Below are 21,826 nucleotides of genomic sequence, written 5' to 3' on the forward strand. Positions count from 1 at the left end.
CATCAAATCGGTCTGCATGGCTGTCATCCCAGAAGGAAGCCTGTTGTAAAGATGGCGCACAAGAAAGCCTGCAAGCAGTTTGCTGAAGACAAGCAGACTAATGACATGATTTACTGGAACCATGTCCTATGGTCTGATGAGACCAAGATAAACTTATTTGGTTCAGATGGTATCAAGCGTGTGTGGCAGCAACCAGGTGAGGAGTACAAAGACAAGTGTGTTGTGCCTACAGTCAAACATGATGGTGGGAGTGTCATGGTCTGTGTCTGCATGAGTGTTGCCGGCACTGGGGAGCCACAGTTCATTGAGGGAACCATGAATGCCAACATTTACTGTGACATACTGAAGCCAAGCATGATCCCCTCCCTTCGAAAGACTGGGCCACAGGGCAGTATTCCAACACGATAGCGACCCCAAACACACCTCCAAGACGACCACTGCCTTGCAACAGAAGCTGAGGATAAAGGTGATGTACTGGCCAAGCATGTGCAGGACCCTATGGTTAGGTAGGTTCTAGAGTGAGGATTTTTGTTGGCAGAGTAGGTACATTTAGGCAGGCCTAGCTGGTTGCTAAGCCTGTTTTTTTTCATTCTGGGCTGGAAGTGGTTCAGGGTAGCAGTTGGTGACTCAGAGGCTGCATCACTTCACTATCACCTCCCTCTTCCTTCTAGAAAGTGCTAGAAGGAGAGGAGGGCAAGAGAGGTTGGGCTGCCTGGGGTATCTTAAGGAGCCTTGACAAATCCCCAACTTGGATTGGCAGGGGGCAGGCCTCCTTAAATACCTGGGGTCAGCCCAGCTGGGGAGGAGTTGTCGGGTGGAAGAGCTGGAGTGAGAGAGTGTGGAGGCTGTCGGGGGCCCATGCGGAGCTCCTCAGTCTGGGGGGGTGACCCTGGGCTAGGGCTCAGGTGCATCCAGGAGGAGTGACGAGATCCTGGAAGTAGAGGCACTTGAGAAAGCAAGCGGGGGACAGTGGGAGAGAATACTTCCAAGAGTCTCCAGGTAGGAATACTCGTCGCAGATGGGAGGGCTGGTGAGCACAGTCGGGAGGACTGGGGAGACACGCCTGAGAGAACTGGTAGATTGCAGTTAAGATGGGTGCAGAACCAGAAGTAAGGACTGTGGAAAGGGCAATGGAGAGAGGTCATTGCAGCCAGGCTATCTGGCAGGGCCTGAAGAGAGCTATCTGGGAGTGGTAGCTAAAAAGAGGATAGCTAGCACCAGAACTATTTCTAAACCACAGGGGCCCATCATCCCTGCCCGCAAAAGGCAGTTCATTGAGGCCTGGCTGAAGCAGTGTCAGGCCTACCCATGCAGTGCTAGCTAGCCTGAAGGAGTAACAGTCTCCAGCAAGTGAAAATGCTGGAGGAGGAACAGTCTGCAGCAAGTGAAGTGCTGGAGGAGGAATAGTCTGCAAGCAAGGAAAGTGCTGGAGGAGACTGAAGTAGTACTATGTACAGGGAGTGTACATAGTTTGTCCCAATTGATTGTTCTAAAATTCACCAATTGATTGATCTAAAATTCGCCAATTGGTTGTTCTAAAATTCCTGGGCATCCCATAATTCCTAAATCCCCATCCAAGTTTAATCCCCTCAAATAAAAAAAACAAAAAACAAAACAAAGCAAAGCAATGGACTGGTCTGTGTCTTTGAAAGACTGAGTATGGATGTCAGGCTGGGCAGTGTGACAAGTGAACCACAACATTCAGCAACCCCTACAAGGGCATGGCTAAAACCTACTGAGCATCTGTGGGGCATCCTCAAATGGAAGGTGGAGGAGTGTAAGGTCTCTAACATCCACCAGCTCTGTGATGTCACCATGGAGGAGTGGAAGAGGACTCCAGTGGCAACCTGTGAAGATCTGGTAAACTCCATGCCCAAGAGGGTTAAGGCAGGCTGGAAAATAATAGTGACCACACAAAATATTGACACTCTGGGTCCAATTGGGACATTTTCCCTTAGACCCCTTTCACACTGGGTCATTTTGCAGATATTACGCTAAAAATAGCGTCTGCAAGCCAACCCGAAACACACTGTGTCTCCAGTGTGAAAACCCAGAGGGCTTTCACACTGGAGTGGTAAAACTGCATAGCATACTAGCTCATTATGAATAACTTACCTGAGATCGAAGCCCCCGAAGCTCGTTCTTCATCTATGCCGCTGCCATGTATCCCGGAGTGACTTCCGGGTCTCGTGGCTCCGGCGCTGTGATTGGACGGAGCCGCGATGACGTCGCTCTGGCGCATGCGCATGTGAGCCGTCGTTCGCCTTCACTTGCGGCGTGCCCATATTTTTGCAAAATATCTCCTTAACTGTGTAGGTTAAGGAGATATTTCTTGGACCTACAGGTAAGCCTTAATCTAGGCTTACCTGTAGGTCAAAGTGGTCTGTAAGGGTTTACAACCACTTTAAGCCGTCCAGTCCAGAGGAGCTCTGCCTTCGCCTTGGTCAACATCACAGAAACTGAGACACTCTCCTGCAATCCTGTTCAAGACTTGCTTTGCTGACATCACTTCTGGCCTCAGATCCTGCTTGCTGTTCTCCTACATTGATCCCTGACTTCTGGCTTGGCTGACTATCTGTTCCGGTAACTGAACTTTTGCTATGTTTTGACTATGTGTGTTGTTTTTACTTTTATTATTAAACAAGTGTGATTTAACTGTACTTCTGCCTCAGCCTAGTTTCACGGTTTCTGACACCGGAGCTGTAAACTATTGCAACACATAGACAGGAAGAGGACCAGCATCCCTGCAGTGAAGATTTTCCAGGATCTAGCTGCCTGCACAGCATGAGCCATACTTCATTAAAGGTAAGTCATGTGACTAAGGCTGGAAGGTTTTGTTTATAATTTTCAAATTCAGAAACATTGTTAGGGCAAAAAAAATGTCAGTGGTACCAGTTAAATACTTGGGGTGTCACTGGGGCAGGCAGCAGTAATAGTAAACACATGGAACCCCCGGATGCCCAGCCTTCTCTAATCAGAGGTGACACCCAGCCACACTTACACATTAAGCCAAGCTGATAAACGCACTGTACATCTGACAAGGACAGAAGGATCGCAGCGGGACAAGGAATGGAAAGCTTGCTGCCTGCTTGTGATTCACAGACTGATACAAACTCACCCACAATCAGACTTTACCATATGTGTCTTGCATAGGATTTCTAAACAAGCTGATTTTCTTTGTCATTTTGTCAGCTTTCATTTTTCATATCTGAGAAGGAGAATCAGCAGTGCTCAGCAGTGCGGTGCAAATCACATGCGATGTCTAACATCGCACCAGTGTGAACCCAGCCTTAAACTTGCATATAATAATCTTTTTTCTTTTTCCTTTTGGTTTGTTAGAAGTTGTAGAGGGTGTATTTAGAGTATTGTTATTGTATTTAGTTATTTGTGTTTTTTTTTTTATTTGTTATTATTATTATTTTATTTAAAAAGGATCAATTGTTTATGATGTTTTAGCACACAAAATGCCTTTCTTTGGATCAACTGTGGGGATAAGGTTCTGTATATGGAGGTTTCTATTTATTTATTTATTTAATTGTCCTATTCATTGAACAAGATAGTCCTTTCTCTTTTTTCATCCTGACTAATAAGTAAAATGTCATCCATTTAGGTTTTACATCCACTTTAAGAACCCATTTGCACTAATGTGTATTGCAGTACCATTTATTTTGGCAGGCACCCCAATACACTAAACCCTGGTTCACACCAGTGTGGCTTTGAAATCGCACTACCATGGCGCAATTCTGAAGCCGTAGATCAGTGAAATTTGCACCTCTGATTTCATTGCTACTTCGTTTAACAGAAGCCTATGCAAGTCGCAATGAAATTGGAAAAAAAGTAGTGCAGGAACCTTTTTCAATGTCACTGCAATTTGAACGGTTCCATTGCCGGCAATGGGATACGACTTGTCATGTGATTTGGAACTGTCAAATCACATGACAAATCGCACCGGTGTGAACGAGGGCTAAGGGCTTGTTCACACATCCTTTGATCTCTGAAGGGCAATCAGAGTGTGTTCAGATTGCTCTTCAGAGAGCATATGACAGGCAGTGAGGAGGTGCTGTATCGCCTACTCACTGCCTGCTTTAACTCCTTGTACCCTGCACTACATACCTCCCAACTGTCCCTGATTTGGAGGGACTGTCCCTTATTTGGAGCAATGTCCCTCTGTCCCTCATTCCTCCTCATTAGTCCCTCATTTTGGTCTGATCTATAGTTGTATATGTAGCACTGATCTCCGAAGGAGCTGCTGGTTTTATTGGGCTTACCGTTACCTTCTTGACCTTGTCTCTATCTAGGGTTTCCCCTGGTAGATGGCCCAAAGAAATGTGGAAACTAACACTGGATCTTCTTTTAGGTTATTTATTTGAAATAGAAACAAGATCTCTCAGTTTAGGGTACAGGGTTAGGAGGAAGTTCAGGTACTTTTGGACTGCAAAAATAGAATGTCTTTATAGAAAGGAATCCAGAGAATAACCGTTTCACAGCTTGATTTTCACAACCTCTGGATAGACCTCCTCTCACTGGGTCTAGCAGCCAGTAGGGTGTTAAATAAAGAAAAATCTCTGCCACAGACTTGAATGTGAAATACTTGAGAAAAGTCTCTGCCACAGACTTGAATGTAACCGAGGGATATAGACAAATTTAGAGAACTATCATATGGTACCAGTATCTCTCAGACGGTGATACTGTATGAGAGTAGATCCATGAAATGTCCTCCAACTGAGCCTCCAGGCTCCTTCAGAGAAACCAGAATTGTGCATGGCCTTCTCCTTAAGAGTCCCCCTTCTCCAGTTGCTGGGCCTCTCCTTAGATGAGATGGCACCGGACCACCTTTGAATCCTCAGGCCTCCATATCCATTCAGGCCTGTCCCTGCACTTACTTCGTCTCCGACTATCCAGCCCCGAGACTTGGAATTGCATGGATCCACACCCCAGGCCAGGAGGGCCATGTGCGCTGGTCAGGAGGACCAGGACCAAACAGACAGAAAAATCTTCTGGGCCAGAACCCCAAAGCACATCAAGTCAGCACCTTAAATACCACCTCCCAGAGTGCACATCAGGAGAATACTCCCACTGGGCTGGTTCCAAGAAAACTTGGCACCCAATACACCCAGCTAAACTGTGTTCTACCACTTGCCGGCGGTGACAGCGACACCTGCTGCCAAGGAGAACTCAGTGCAATCCAACCAGACTGCTACTGAAGCCATAATTTAGCAAAATTAGCCCTAAAACCCAACTGTGGTTTCAGGAACATTCATTTTCAAAAACATATAGCGCTAAACCTTTCATCCAATTTCTAAATTGCTGCATTTGTACATTTTAAAGCCATTATGAAGGAATAGTAGTGGTAAAAAAAAACACTTGTGGATTTAATTAACCTTTTTTGGGTTAATTCTCCTTTAAGAGGGTGTGGCAGGGGGCATGTTCTATGCTTACATACATTTGCTAGTAGGTGTCCCTGATTCTCATCTCAAAATGTTGTATATATATATATATATATATATATATATATATATATATATACATATATTCTGCCTTAGGCAAGCAAAAACTCAATGCAAACTTTAAACGGTTAATGGTGATAGCAGCACTCCCTGATATTGCACACAAATATCAAACCCAATTGCATGAAAAAAGGGTTTGCGCTGTCACATATAGAAGCGATATTAAATCCCAACAAACAACAAAAAATAAAAGCCCAAAAGTGTTGTTTATAAGAAATCCACTTTGGGAAAATTCTTGATGAATCCAAAGTACACAAGCCACCATGTGAAAAGGAAAGCCGCCTACCAGCATTTAGATGAAACGGGATCCCATATGGATGGAGCTCCATCCTGCGTGATCATTCAGCTGTCAATGCCTCAAATATCTCCCATAAAGATATGAAACCACAGGATGACTCAATCCGGTCTCACCAACACAGTTACATACCAAGGAAAGGACAAAAACATCCGATAGTGAGTATGTTATTTTATTACAAACAAAACTAAAAAGGTACTCACAAACATAAGCGCTTATGTGCATTAAAATACCACACCACTCAGTGAAGTCATGTTGACATCTGACGTATATTTCATTCAATGGAACTTCTTCCTAGGGCATCAGAGGTGCAACCCTTTTTTCATGAGATTGGTTTTGATATTTGTGTGCAACATCAGGGACATAGAGGGACAAGGTCAATAAAGACATGGATGAACATGTTTGGGGTGGAGGACCTTGACTGGCCTGCACAGAGTCCTGACCTCAACCCGATAGAACACCTTTGGGATGAATTAGACTGCAAGCCAGGCCTTCTCGTCCAACATCAATGTGTGACCTCACAAATGCGCTTCTGGAAGAATGGTCAAACATTACCATAGACACAATCCTAAACCTTGTGGACAGCATTCACAGAAGAGTTGAAGCTGTTATAGCTGCAAAGGGTGGGCCAACTCAATATTGAACCCTACAGACTAAGACCCCATACACACTATACAACTTTTGTTGTTTGATTTCCTTTACCAAAACCATGTAGTCCGAGGGTCTTCCTGATTGCATACAACTTGAAACTCAAATGCCCTGTACACACGGTGGGACATTCCAACCACAAAATCCGTCTGATTTTTTCTGACCGATTTTGTCCAAAACTGGTGTTGCATACACACGGTCGGACAAAGTTGCCAGAAAAGCCGATCATTCGGGAACGTGGTGACGTTCGCTGCGTACGACGGGACTTTGTAGAGGCTAGTAGCCAATAGCTTTGGTCTCCTAATTTGATCTGAGCATGCGTGGCACTTTGTCCATCGGAATTCTCTACAAACAATCGGAAAAAGTCTGATCAGATTTTTTTGACGGGAAATTTTAGATCCTGCTCTCAAATTTTTTCCGTCGGAATTTCCGATGGAAAAAGTCTGATAGAGCCCACACACGATCGGATTTTCCGACACTTTCCGACCGTGTGTACAGGGCATTAGGCTGCTTTCACACTGGGGCGCTATTCAGGCGTTACAGCGCTAAAAATAGCGCCTGAAAAAAACCGGCCCCTTTCACTCCAGTGTGAAAGCCGGAGGGCTTTCACACTGGAGCGATGCGCTGGCAGGACGGTGAAAAAAGTCCTGCTAGCCGCATCTTTGGAGCGGTGAAGGAGCGGTGTATTCACCGCTCCTAAACCGCTCCTACCCATTGAAATCAATGGGACACCGCGGCAATACCGCCGGCAAAGCGCCGCAGCAGCGGCGCTTTGAGGGCGGGTTTAACCCTTTTTCGGCCGCTAGCGGGGGTTAAAACCACCCCGCTAGCGCCCGCAGACCGCCGCTAAAACGACGGTAAAGCGCCGCTAAAAATAGCGGCACTTTACCGCCGACGCCGCTCCTGCCCCAGTGTGAAAGCAGCCTAAAGGTTTGACCTCGTATTATATGGTTTTGGTAAATCTGAAGGAAAAAATCTACAGAAAATTGTAAAGTGTGTACCCAGCTTAAGATTGGAATGCCATTAAAGTTCATTGGCATCTAAAGGCAGGCTTTACAATACTTTTGGTAATATAGTGTGTGGGCGTGTGTGTGTATGTACAGTAAGTGTGTGTGTGTGTGTGTGTGTATATATATATATATATATATATATATATATGCACAGATTCACAGATGTATTTAGGACCCCATGTCCTACATCTGACCTCAGAGCATGGGACAGCGGATGTTAGATGGTAAGCTCCTTTGGCATCAATTATCTATAGAGATTTTCATCATATAATAAATAAAATATTAATACTGCCAGGACTAGCCAAAGAAAGGACTCCTTGTTCGTACACAGCTGTGCCATAGCAAATGATAATTGATTGACAGGTGGTCCTGGAAGTCCTGCATCCTCCAGAGGTACCCATGTCACCCATACCCAGAAAATGCCAGGAAACCAGAGGCAGCCCCACCTGAAATGTGGGAAAGGAAAGCAGCTTCCCTAAATAGGGGGAGTTGTGTGTATTAGGAGGGGGGAGCTGGGAGTGAATCTGGCAGCTAAAGAGACTCAGTAATTGCCCAGATCCTTCAAATCGGAGCTGTCACCGGGAGAGCCGCTCGTTAGAGGGAACGGCGCCGCTTGACCTCTCCGGTGGGTTGTGGATGAAAGGCAAAGATCGGAGGAAGAGTAGAGATCCGGGAGGAGTACCGAGCACACCGACACACATCCACCCGGGGGACGGAGGAGACAAGGAGAGGACGGAGGAGACAAGGAGAGGACGGAGGGGACAGTCCCACTGACAGCCGGATACTTTGTATTCCCCAATACAGCGTGCGGCCACCAGCCCGATCACTTCTGTGCCGGAGGAGATCCGACTTTCCTGGAATTCCTCTGACCATCTTACAAGACTGACGGCACATTCCAAGTCATCCATCTGCTCCGATCCCCATTGAATGGCTGCAAGTGGAAGATCCCCCCCTGGGCACCTCTGGCATGGGAAGGAATGACCCCCCTTCTAATCACTGGCTATGGTTTGGCTCATAAGCCTATCTTGGCATACTGGATTTAGCCAAGGATGCCTTTGCCTACCAGGTCAGGGTTCCCCAGCTCAAAGGTGAGTTGACACTTCTGGATCTGTGTTGTCTGCTGTCTCTGATTGCTAGGGATTGGACAGTCTTGTCCCTGGAAAATCGTCCAGGGTCCCGGTTTTTTCCCAGTATCATACACATGTGGCTGGAATGTGGGTTCTCACCAGCAAAGTGTCCCTGGAAATGATTAGGGATAGCATTAGGGTTCAAATGTAGAGTTATGATTACATATGGTTCAGAATGATGGAGAAATTAGAGTTGAGGTATTCAAAATGTCGGGGTGTTGATACTGGTTGGAACTACAAGTCCCACTGTGTCCTGCCATAATACCCCCCATGGTAATGTTGGAGCTAGCTGTGATCTGTGTCCAGACAGCTACAGGTTAGATCTGTGTCTCCAGGAATAGGAGTTAGACTAAAACTGTTTATTTCAACCATAGATCCTCAATGTGGTGAGGAACCACAAGTCACAGCATGACCACTACCTTATGCTTTATAGAGTATCTAATATAACCTATACAGTTTATTCTACAAGTTTGATCTATTGTCTGTAGAATAGAATTTGGACTTTAACTGTTTATTGCTTTTACTGTATATTGTTTTAAATCCTCAATGTGCTGTGGAACTACAAGTCACAACATGGCCACTACCTTATGCTTTATAGAGTATCTAGTATGTAGTATATATAGTAATCTATATAGTTTATTGTACAGGTTTGATCTAGTGTCTCTAGTAATAGGATTTGCACTTTAACTGTTTATTGCAACCATTAATCTTCTGTGTGCTGAGGAACTACAAGTCACAGCATGGCTGCTACCTTATGCTTCATAAAGCATCTAGCGGGACATATACAGTTTATTCTACAAGTTTGATCTAGTGTCTTTAGTAATGGGGGTTGGGCTTTAACTGTTTATTGCAACCATAAAGCCTCAGTGTGCTGATGAACTACATATCACAGCATGGCCCCTACATTATGTTTTAAAGAACATTTAGTAGGACTTATACAGTTTATTCTACAGGTTTGATCTGGAGTCTCGAGAAATAGGAGTTGGACTTGAACTGTTTACTTCAACCATAAAGGATAAATGTGCTAAGGAACTACAGGTCACAGCATAGCCACTACCTTACGCCTTATAGAGCATCTAGTAGAACCTATACAGTTTATTCTACAGGTTTGATCTGGTGTCTCCAGGTATAGGATTTGGAATTTAACTGTTTACGGCAACCATAAATCCTCAATGTGCTGAGGAACCACAAGCCACAGCATTGCCACTGCCTTATGTTTTATAGAGCATCTAGTAGGAGCTATGCAGTTTATTGTACAGGATTGACTGGGTGTCTACACAAATAGGATCTGGGCTGTTTATTGCTACTTTAAATCCTCAATGTGCTGAGGAACTACAGGTCACAGCATGGCCTAGTGAATGGAGGAAAGGGGATTGGATGGCGTGTCAAAGATGCCATGGTCCTTATAGTGAATCACATCAGACAACTAGAACCAGTAGAGTTCTGGACTGATCTGCCGGATGAACAGTTTTCTTCAAGCCCGCATCTGTCAAAAGACTCAAAGTCTTATCATGCCACCACTGTACTTGTACCCAGAGCCGGGACAAGGGGTGGGCAGGAGGGTAAGTTGCCCCTGGCGCAATGGTTTATTGCAAGGGTAGGGGGCACCCTGACCCTAACCCTAAGGGAAAGGGGGGCACAGTTTGGCATCTTTGCCCTGAGCACTGGATAACCTTGTCCCGGCACTGCTTGTACCCATTTGTGAATCAGAACCTCAAGTAAGATTTTTAACATTTTTGATTTGCCAAATATGCCACTGGTTGTGCCGGGCTTAATGAAGCTGAGAACAACACAATGGTACATCAGAAGTAGACCTTCCACAAAGAGGGTCACATTAACATCGGGGACTCAGAAAGGTGGGTGTGATATTGGGGTGATATACAGATTAGACGATGGGTCAGGTCTAACTGACGGATCAATGGGTCAAACTGAAAGCTTCCATATCCCTAATAACTATAGAGATCAGCATATCTTTAACATTTTCCTGACCTTATACTACCCAGTATATGACAGAGCTTCCAGCGTTCAAGATTTTGAAGACAGTTCCTCTTTTTGAAGCAACTTTCTCTGTCCCTCCTGCCTGCGTGACTATCCCTTTTAAAATGTACTGTCTACCTGTCAAAAGGATATATAGTTCTCTAAACTACTCATCCACCCTTCAGTTTAATATGTCAGTCATTTTGTAAATGTTAGCATTAAAGTAAAGTAGTAGCACTAAGAGCTCCAATGGGTTTCTGAAATGATGGCCCTGTGATTGGGGTTTCCCAAGGCGGTGTCCTTTTCCCATCTCAAAAAGTTATCATGCATGGCGGTTATTTATATTTATGTCTGAGACTCAATGAGGAATGGGATGTGCGCTGTTGCTTCTACACAATACAGTACAATCTCCTTAAAGCTGGCCATGCACAGTGCAATCTGATTGCACAGTCTCTGTACAATCTCATTTAGATTTACCAAATCAATAAAAAAACTAGGCCTGCCCAAACAACCCATTAAATTTAGATCTAGTCAGACAGGCTCTTGCATTACGCAGATGCTGCTAAATCCAAAGGATCAGAACAGATTGTAACATGTGCGTTCAGCTTTAGGTAACTCGATGCATTTGAACTCTTGATGAACTACAAGTCAGATCATTCCATGTCATCCCATGTCTTTCATATATTGTGTCTAGGAAGGAAGCATTCTTGTGCTATTAGGATGACAGGCTAAAGACAGCCAGAGCATTAGCAATTTATTGGTTTTGGATGATGGACTATAAGGCCCAGCACAACTTAACAGCTCCAGTATGTCACACATTAACCACCATCTGTGTGCAGGCTCTAGGTTAATGGAGAAATGGGAGCCACGCAGCTGCACCTGCGGAGGAGCTACAAGGTTCATCATGCCCTACTTAATCCAACAAGATGTGCATGAAGAACGGGAGTCAGCATGTTCTGAGACTTTGAATTTTGCAGTCTGTTGAGAAACTACAAATCACAGCATACTGTACCAGCACACCACCTATAAGACATATCTATAGTAAGGCCCCATGTTGACGGAGGAATCATAGTTCTCTGTTTCTGGTTTGCAGATATTGTTCTTCTTTTGGGACTAAATCCACCTTAGGCCCCTTGCACACAGAGAACCTATCTGGGCATGCAATCCTATCAATTTAGTGCTCCAGAGAGGCACAGGTGCAGCATGCAGCCCGCTCCTTGCAGTCTGTCAAAGTCTATAGCAAGTCGAAACATACTGCGGCTGAATGGGGTTGAGTGTGGAGTTTAGGGACCTATGCTTTCAGGGAGTAATGTCCAAAAAGCAGAATACCATGCATTATTCTTGAATATATAAAGCCCTAGACTGGTGTACTGTTCAGTAGCACTCAGCCCATATAGTGGCAGGATATTTCAGCCTCTCATCAACTTTGGCACACTGCAGGCAGCAACCTAAAATACAGGGAGTGCCCGCACAGCAGCTAGATGCCCCGTGTGAATGGGGTCTTAGTTGTTTTTTTTTTGGCAAAACATTTGTGTACAGATATAAATAAAAAAACACATTATAAATACGCTTTTTTCACTTTTTTATAAGTGATCACATTCCCTCTATTCTCAGCTGCATAAGAGATGGTGGGAGGAGAAGCAGCACACTGAGCTTCCCAGCGAAAGTGCTGTGCAGTAGGGGGCGCCTCAGGGCAAGTCTGATCATTGGAGGAGAGCAGGCATAGCTAGAGAACTGACCATGTGTTCTCTTGCTTAGTGTGGTCAGATTTGAATATGAAAGCAGAGGGACTAGCAGGAACTCCAGAGATTTCACAAAAAGAGAACAGGATACTTTCTCATATATGCACATGGTACAGCAGGCACATATCAGAAATATGAAGTGACGGGGTAGCAAACGCTTGCGGTAGCAAATGCTAACCACCAAAGGTATCATTGCAGTTGCTGCTTTGAAAAGCCACTATAAAGGAAAAGTAGTTGTGAAAAAGAGAATTGGTTTAACCAATCATTTTTTGGGTACTAAATTCTTTGTGGATCCATGGCTGGAGGTGTGACAGGGGTGTATGCTTTGCCTGCATGCTTTGGGCTTCCCTCTTTTACATCTTAAATAGTTGGTAAGTAGGGATCTGAGGCAAGAGGTATGTACTTGCACCCTCTATCTGCTTTCCAGCCCCTGTCCTCTGTAAACTATTCAGGGTACCATTTAGAAATCTGGATAATTGGATGAAGAGAGTATGAAGAATCTACTCGCTGCACAGTTACATAGTTCAGTTGAAAAAAACAAATAACATATCATGGTATAGATCTGCACACTCATACCAACGCTCAGTACATTCGTGTATATGGACTGTGAAGACAAAACCAGCACATAGTACTCCATCCTCCTTCTAGCACTGATGTATATAGATCAGTTTAACTTGTAAATGATTTTTTTACTGCATATTTCAGAAAAAAGTGGAGAGAAAAAAATACTTATTTCCTCTGGTTAAGTTCTTGCTGTTTGATGTCTACTGTACATCATAAATATATAAAAGTCTGAGCAGGACTATTAAAAAACAAAAACAAAACAGAACACATTTTATCTTTTTTTTGCTGATACCGGTCATTGTAGGTGTCTGTAAAATGCATGAAAATCTGGTCATTAAGCATTACTGGCTTGTCTGCTTTTCTTTTGCAACAAGTGTAAGCAGATACTGTGAGGGAGATTCGATAAGACATTTGCCGGATATTTCTGGCAGTGTGGATGTGGTTGGAAGCCTTTAGCCAAATTCATAAAAACCCGGAGACATTTTTATTGTTAGCACTGATATGTGTGACAATCTAGTCTTTTTTTTTTATCACACTTTCATATTGCAGCAGATTAATAAATAAAAACTGCTGTATCGGTGATCAGAAAAATGAAGCTAATTGAAACCTTTTCTATGTTGGAGAACTTGGAGTAAATCATTGATTGTGTTGCACATGTCATTTTTGTGTCGCATCTTTGAGACAATTCATTGACAAAATTTGTCTGAAAGTTCCTCTAGTACACACTTTCTTTACTCTCCAAACTTCTCAAAATAGCTTTTCCGCCATTTCACAGGAGAGGCAATTGCAACAGTTCTGACAGTTATCCATCTTAGGCCCCCTTGCACACAGGACATCTAGCCCTTGTGCGTGCAATGCTTGCGTCTTAGTATGCACTGGAGGCACAGGTGCAGCATCCATCCCCACTACCTGCAGCCTGTCAAAGTCTTTGGCAGGCTAAAATACGCTGTAACTGGACAAGGCTAAAGGCTCTATCTATGTTCCAGGCACTTATCCCTGAAAGCATAGGGCCCTGAATGTGTACTTCTCAGTAGAGCATTCAGCCCCATTAGACCACAGGAGAATCAGACCATAGTTATCACACACAATGCAGTAGTCCGGCACCCCATGTTCTGACCTCTGAACACTGCTCTAATCAACTCGCTCACTAAGCAGAAGGGGCTTAATGGGACTTCTAACTTTGCTATTGGAACAAAAACAAGGAGTGCTGGATGGACTTAGGAGTGTTTGGGGATCTAGGAGTTATATAGCCTACAGGTCTCCAGCTTCTAAAGAATGACAAGTCACAGCCCGACCTGCCAGCCCTTTTCACTTGCACTCTACAGTGTGTCTGATTTAGGATGGAGAGATAATGTGCAGGTCCACATATTAAGGGGGCTATAAAACCCAAAGGTGTATTTTAGTTATAGGTGGAGCTTGGCGGCCTGAGTCACTTACTGGCTTCTATATCTCTCTGTGCACAGTAAACTCAATTCCCATCCCTCTTGGAGTCTCACTACTCTTGCTATAAAAAAGACATTCCTACTCTTCTACCGTAATCAATCCAAAAGGTTAAAGCAAAGTAAATATAATTGTCTGTGTGTTCCCACCTCCTGGATCCTTTCTCCCCCCCCCCCCAGGCCATTTTAAACTGGCATCCCACAGGAATGTGCAGGTTCAAACCCATGTGCTCCAGCATGATTTCCATGCATTCCCATGCGGTGTGTTTTGACAGCCCATGAAAGGGCTGCAAAGTGCACTGGTCAGTGGAACAAGTAGTGCTTGCACTACTTTTAAAAACGCACTGCACCAAACCGCATAGTACTGCCCAACGCATTGTGTTTGGGGTACCATTAACAATACATTGGCACCACATGCAGAGAGCAAGGAGAGAACATTTGCCTGTGGTGCTGGAAATGTGCATGGGGCACACCTTTCTCATACCGCGTTCTGGTATGAACCATATATTACCTTTATACAAATTATTTTTGTTTCTCTTCATTGTTGAACAATAAGCATTGTAACATTGTAAAAGTAAACTGTAATGCTGCGTACACACGACCAGACTTTTTGACAGCAAAGGTCCGACGGAACGAATCCGCCGGACACTTCGATCATGTGTAGGCTTCATCGGACCTTTTCTGTCTAAAAATCTGACGGACTTTAGAAATAGAATATGTTTCAAATTTTTCCACCGGAACCAGTTCCTATCGAGAAATCCATTCATGTGTATGCATTCGTGTGTATGCATTCGTGTGTATGCGTGTGTATGACGGACAAAAACCAACGCTAAGGCAGCTATTGGCTACTGGCTATGAACTTCCTTATTCTAGCCCGGCGTACGCCATCACGTTCAAATCCGTTGGACTTTGGTGTGATTGTGTGTGTCCAAGTCCGTTTATTCGGAAAGTCTGTCAGAACTCTGCCGAAAGTCTGTCGGGAAGACCGTCGGACCTAGTCTGACGGAAAGTCCAGTCGTGTGTAAACGGCATAACTTTTCTTTATTTGAAAATTTCAGTAAACATGTTGAAGAGGAAGGCATTCAGAAACTCAGTATACTCATAAACAGTATGAGTATAAAATAGAAACTTAAACAGACCCTGGCACTGGACCATTCATTTTTTTTCAACTTAAAGAAGCCTCAATGTGTAGACATCCAAAAAAGAGTAGGAGTTGGGCAGCATAGACAGTAATTAGGAGAGGAGCATGGCAGACAAGGAAGGAGGGGGCTGTGTTCACATTATCTTCACATGCGGCTCCCAGCAGGGGTCCGGTGCGTCCCCATTCAACGTTTCAGGTCCGATTTCAGCACAAAGATTTGGTGGAATTCGGAACTGAAACAGACCAAAAGACGCACAGGGCTCCTGAGCAAATTCACACCGGAGCTGCTGCGGAGATATGTGAACTGGCCCCATAAAGAGCTGGTCAAAATCTCCTGCTATTGCGAATTGTGTGAAACCAGCCTTAAGGAACTGACTCTTCTGTAGTAGTCAAGTTTGCTAGCCAATTCATAGACACATTACAAGTGGATAAAACATTGTTTATGACAGGGAAAAACAGTGGAAGAGCTTAAAATACTTTTTCTGTGCATTTACCTGCAAAAGTTTGTGTCATGGTTAGCTATCCTAAATCCTGGTCTCTTGAATGTCACTCACCTATCCCCTGCCTGGCAGGGCATTCTCTAACTTGTAGTCAATTAAGAAATGGTTGATCACAGAAAAGTAGAGCCTAAATACACTTTCCAACAGTTCTGCCCAACCTACAACACTCACTATTCTACAGGAGTCTAGTTATTAAATAACTGGCATTCAGTATAGCTTCTGTAGTTATGTCAAATAACATGTAGCAGGCTTAATTCACTAAGCTGTATTTATAAAACATTTGTTGGATGAATGTCACACACATTTGTGCAGGCTATGCGTTTTTGGCTGTAATTTCTATAATAGATTAATTCCTATGATCATCAGCTACATCTAGTGGCCAGAAAGTGGTATACTTTCTCAATTGAGGTAGTTCAGAAAACAATTATGTATTCTGGCCACTAGATGGAGATGACGATCATAGGAACAAATCTATTATAGCAGTGATTCTCAACCAGGCTTCCGTGGAACCCTAGGGTTCCTCCCAAGGTTGCTAGGGGTTCCTTCAGCAATGGGCAAGATCTTTTTAGCTATCTGTAAGGAGGTAATTCTTCCCAATGACCACAAGTGTAAGGACCATTCTTCCCACTGACCATCACACTATTGTATCATGAGTTGTAGATTTCTAATTTTTAGCAGGGGTTCCTCAAGACCGGAGAACTATTTCAAGGGTTCCTCTGTGTTGAAAAGGTTGAGAAAGGCTGTATTATAGAATTGAAAGTCAAAATTCATGTAGCCTACACTAATGTGTGTGACATTCATCCAGTCAATTTTATTTTTAAATAAACTTTGAGTTATATACCATAATGATGGGTATTTTCAGCCATACTAAGCTTACATTCCTTAAAATAAATGTTTCTATGGCAAATAACGATCATTATAGCTTAGTGAATTGTGCCTAGAGTTTATCATTTTATCTCAAAGTGCAGGATTTTGTGACACACAGGATGGACCTGCATAGTAAAGCAGTTAAAGTTGAACTCTAGACATTTATAAAAGACACAAATTAATACATTTTGTAGTTATTAATACATCAGTGAAAGTATTTTTAAATATAAGAAATGTAAGTACATGAATTTGGGTCACTACCAGTCTCTTACAGTTCCTGTATATCAGAGCTCAGACTGGAAGAGAGAGAAACAGCACAAGCAGCCAATCTGTTCATTTGCTCACAAGAAGCTAATAGAAATTGGGAACAAAGTGACAGTGATGAGCTCATTACTGTGCTCTTTCTCCTTTCACTTTCCAATCACAAGATGGGGGGGGGGGGGTTCAGGATGACCTGGGCTCACAGTAGGAGGCTTGAAAGATGATGGACATTAGACTGAGGACATCTAGTGGAAGAAAAAAGTACTACAAAGAACATCTCAGTACTGAAGTGCAGCAAAAACTGTTTTATTTTATCTTTTAATGGGGTGCCATTTTAATATTGTTACTTTTGGTTGGTGTTCTGCTTAGGGTAAGCCAAGGAAACATGTACATTAGTCAACCTCTTAGCTGGAAAAAATAAATATTAAATGTTAGGTGGAAAAAATATTTAACAAGAATTAGCAAATATTTTCTTTTTTTTTCCCCTGGAACTTAGTAAATAAATACTGTGCATACAAAACAAAACATTCCATATAAAGGAAAATATTTCTCCTTTTGGGTGGAGACCAGCGGGTTTAATCTCCGCAATCTTCATTTAGATCTCAGAAACTATCAGAAAGATTTCATTGTGTTCCCTTCTGAAAGCTGGAGTCCCTGTTATTTGTTCATTGCACAATATAGATTATCAAAAGAAATAAAAGGATTGATAGATAGACAGATAGATAGATAGATATTCCTGAGCACTATGTAGTGTACATGTAGAAAGTGTTTTATAACAGAACATGGCATCCGCTGATTAGACACAAGACTGCTGCCGGAGGCACCTTCTGAACATCACCAGCCGACTTGTGTTCTAGTTTCATCCAGAGATCCAGCACTGTGCCTGCACCTCCTAACACACCTCTCCCCATATACATTGCCTTTATTTCTCTTTGTGCTTTCACACTTGATTTTACTTCTTATAGGAGGTAGCCTGTCTATCTATCTGTCTATCTATATATAGATAGAGAGCTACACTACCTATATGCAAATAGATAAACTGGATAGATCAGTAGATAGATAGATAGATAGATAGATAGATAGATAGATAGATAGATAGATAGATAGATAGATAGATAGATAGATAAGCTCCCATCTATAGGAAGTAAAATACATATATGCCACATTTTAATAATGATGACAGAAAGAAAGAAAGAAAGAAAGAAAGGAGAGCCAAAGAGAGACATACAAAGAGGGAGAAAGAGGATTACAGTGAAGGAAGTAAGTGAGAGGGGAATATAGAAAGAGAGAGAGAAAAAGAGAATGGAGAGAGATAAATAGGGATGGAGAGGAGAGAGTGATCATGGGGAATGGGGGGGGGGAGAGGTGTGAGATGGGGGGGGCAGAGAGAAAGAGCAGCGAAGGGGGAGAATGAAAGGGAGAAGGAAGGGGAAAAGAGAGGAGATAGTGAGGAGAGGAGAGAGAGACAGGAAGAAAAAAAGAGGAGATAAAGGGGGAGAAAGAAAAAGAAGGGGGGGGAGCCAAAGAGAGACATAAAAAGAGGGAGAAAGAGAATTACATTGAGAGACAGAGAAAGTGAGTGAGAGGGGAATATAGAAAAAGAGAGATAAAAAGAGAATGAAGAGAGAGAGAGAAAGAGAGCTAGGGATGGAGAGGAGAGAGTGAGAGTGGGAAATGGGGGGGGGGGAGAGAAAGGGAGGAAAAGGGGGGGAGGATTGAGCTGGTGGGGCAGATAAAGAGAGCGGGGGGTGTAAGGGAGAGGGGAGGAAAAGGAGGGGAAAAGAGAAGAGAGAGTGCGGAGAGAGAGAGACAGAAGATAGAGCGGCGGGGGGGGGGGGGGGGGGGGAGAGAAGGGGGGGGGACAAGAAGGCAGAGAAAGAAAGGTGCAATAAAAAAGAGAGAGTGAAAAGGTACATAAAGAAAGGGAAAGCTGGGAGATTAGGAGGGAAATAAAAAGACAGGGAGGAGAAAGAGTGGAAAGGCAGAGAGACAGAGAATGGGGAAAAGGAGAAGGATAGAGAACAGAGAGAGAGAGAATGGGAAGCTATATATTTTGAATCCTAATTTAGTGATTGCCTGGGTCCTCCAATGTACTATTTTTTTTGAGGTTTTCTATAACTACAAACATATTTTAGTTTTGTATACACACAACTCTGGGATTCCATATTGGCTGACGTCACAGAGCATCATTACCAAAAGGAAATTGCGCCATTTCAGGTTGTGGTCTGAGTGTAGCCAAATATATAAGTAAGCTATTACATCATGATAATTGAGTGCCTGTTAACAACCCATTGGTTGCTATGATGCTTGCTGGTGTTTTGGGTTTTGGCGTACCTTAAAGAGTAACTCCACTTTTGTTGAGAACAAAAACATTCCACTATGGTTGATCTATGTACATTGCAGGGATTTTAACAAAATATGTTGCAGAGTCCTACCGTACAGAACAGCTCCAGGTTCCTGTATTGCATTGAATCTTACAGAAAGATAGATTTATTTTTTTAAATTTTTTAGCATTTGCTATTTTTTCCCACAAAGGCAGGTGTTACACTTTAATAAACTAGGAACATCCACTATAGAAAGAAGTCTTGTTTTTCCACTTTTTACTGATTCGCTCTTCATCCATAAAAACTGAATGTCCAGCTGGGAAAATGTCATGCTGAAGGGCGCAACCTACTGGCCACTTCCATGAACATCAAGCAAGCCTTAAAATACTAGTAAAAAGCTATTTTTTGGCAAAAATAAGTAAAATCAGTGGTAGATAAAATTCAAGATTGTGGTGATGCTTTATGAAAAAAATAAAATAAATATGAATTAATTGGTTTCCTATTAAGCATGTTTGGGAAACATTATATGTGTAAAAGTATGACTTCCAGCACATCCTAAAACAAAGACTAGTCTGTATATAATGAAACAATGTGTTAATTCCAGTAAAGGAAGACAAGACAGTATAGTATAGTAAAGTTTAAAACCAAAAGCACTTCGTGTATTGGGGGGAGCTTTTAAAGGTGCGATAACAAATGATTAGTAAGTAACTCAGTTCTTCAGTCAGTCCTGTGATCCATACATTTCTGTTTTGAGCACTGATCTGTTTCTGAACAAGAATGGCATTTTACATGAACCATCAATGCAACATTGCAATTAAATAAATATATATATATTTTTATTATAATTATAATAATAACCATTTACAGCCAGAATTAAAACATTACGTTTAAAATCTATTAATTGTTCGGTATTAATTATGAAAGATGTATACCACCTATTGTATTGTTTGTCTGAGGATAACTCTCAGAGCTGGGAGTTGGAGATGACAGGCCCCCAAACAGCAGAAGTCAGGTGGGAGGCTTCTTTACTGTGTCTCGCCACCCTGAGAGCCAGCCTACTTAACTTTGTAAAAATAAATATGGAGGCAAATATATGTAGCCAGATGTAGGGTTACAGCAATATGGAGATGGAGGTATTGCCAATTATTATTTCTCCATCTAATGTGATACTGATGTTATGCTGCACCATCCTCCACCAACCAACAGAGGGAGAGCTAAAGCAAGCTCATTGCCTTCTATGCAGAATGTTGAAAATGCTGGGAGTTATAGTTTAAAGAGGAACTGCAGTCTGCTCACATAATTTGTAATAAAAACATCTTTTCAATTTTAAGCTTCCCTCCAACCACTTATTATATGGTTGCATATTATTTTATATTTACTGTGCTTCTGTATTTGCCAAATATTCTGCAGAAATCTCCCTCTACTGAATCTGGCTGCAACCATTTTAACTATGGACAGTTGAAGCTGCTACCTGTTCACTTCCTGGATTTACACAGACACACAGAGGCACACCTCCAGCTCTGTAGCCCTGCAGCCCTCATTGGCCCTCTTATGACTCCCCCCCTCTTTCTGGCAAACTCTCACAAGATTATTGTATTGGGGACAGACTGAGCTGGGGGGGGGGGGGGGGTAATTATTGTATTGGGGACAGACTAAGCCGGGGATGTAATTATTGTATTGGGGGACAAACTGGGCTGGGGGCGGGGGTGTGATTATTGTATTGGGGGACAGACTAAGCTGGGAGTGTAATTATTGTATTGGGAACAGACTGAGCTGTTGGGTGTAATTATTATATTGGGGACAAACTAAGCTGGGAGTGTAATGTATTGGGGACCAACTAAGCTGGGGGCGGGGATGTAATTATTGTACTTGGGAACAGACTGAGCTGGGATGGCTGTGATAATTGTATGCAGAACAGACTGGGAACAGGGAGTGTAATTATTGTATTGGGGGACAAAATTAGCTGGTGGGAGGTGCAATTATTGTATTGAGGACAAACTGAGCTGGGGGCAGGGGTGTAATTGTTGTTTAGGGGACATATTGAGCTGGGGGGAGTATAATTATTGTATTGGGGACAGATTGAGATGGGGGAGTTTAATTATTGTATTGGGGGGCAAGCTGAGCTGGGGGGATAATTATTGTATTGGGGGGCAAACTGAGCTGGGGGGTCTAATTATTGTATTTTCAGACAAACTGAGCAGGGGGGGTGATGTAATTATTATATTGGGGGACAGATTAAGCTGGGGTGGGGGATTACTGTATTGGAAACAGACTGAGCTGGGAGGGAGTAATTACTGTATTGGTGACAAAGTGAGCTGGGGGAGGGGGTGTAATTATTGTACTGGGGGACAGACTGAGCTACTGGAGTGTAATAATTGTACACCATATTGTACATTACATACGCCTGCACTATATACACGATAT

The 21,826-nt window shown here is 43.0% G+C and overlaps 1 protein-coding gene across 2 annotated transcripts in view; it reads left to right on the plus strand.

Moving 5' to 3' along the window:
- The first annotated feature begins 7,692 nt into the window (after positions 1–7,692).
- SHISAL1 (shisa like 1) overlaps positions 7,693–21,826 on the plus strand; it is a 219,263-nt gene continuing 205,129 nt past the window's right edge. Inside the window, exon 1 of one of the 2 annotated variants that reach the window (XM_077469380.1) lies at positions 7,693–8,548. The gene's annotated coding sequence lies outside the window, so the exon portion shown is untranslated. The remainder of the gene's footprint in view (positions 8,549–21,826) is intronic. The other variant, XM_077469381.1, reaches the window with a different exon arrangement.

The sequence above is a fragment of the Lithobates pipiens genome, unplaced genomic scaffold (genome assembly GCF_037356315.1).
Source record: "Lithobates pipiens isolate NorthernLeopardFrog02 unplaced genomic scaffold, aLitPip1_a1.2 Scaffold_8, whole genome shotgun sequence".
NCBI lineage: Eukaryota > Metazoa > Chordata > Amphibia > Anura > Ranidae > Lithobates > Lithobates pipiens.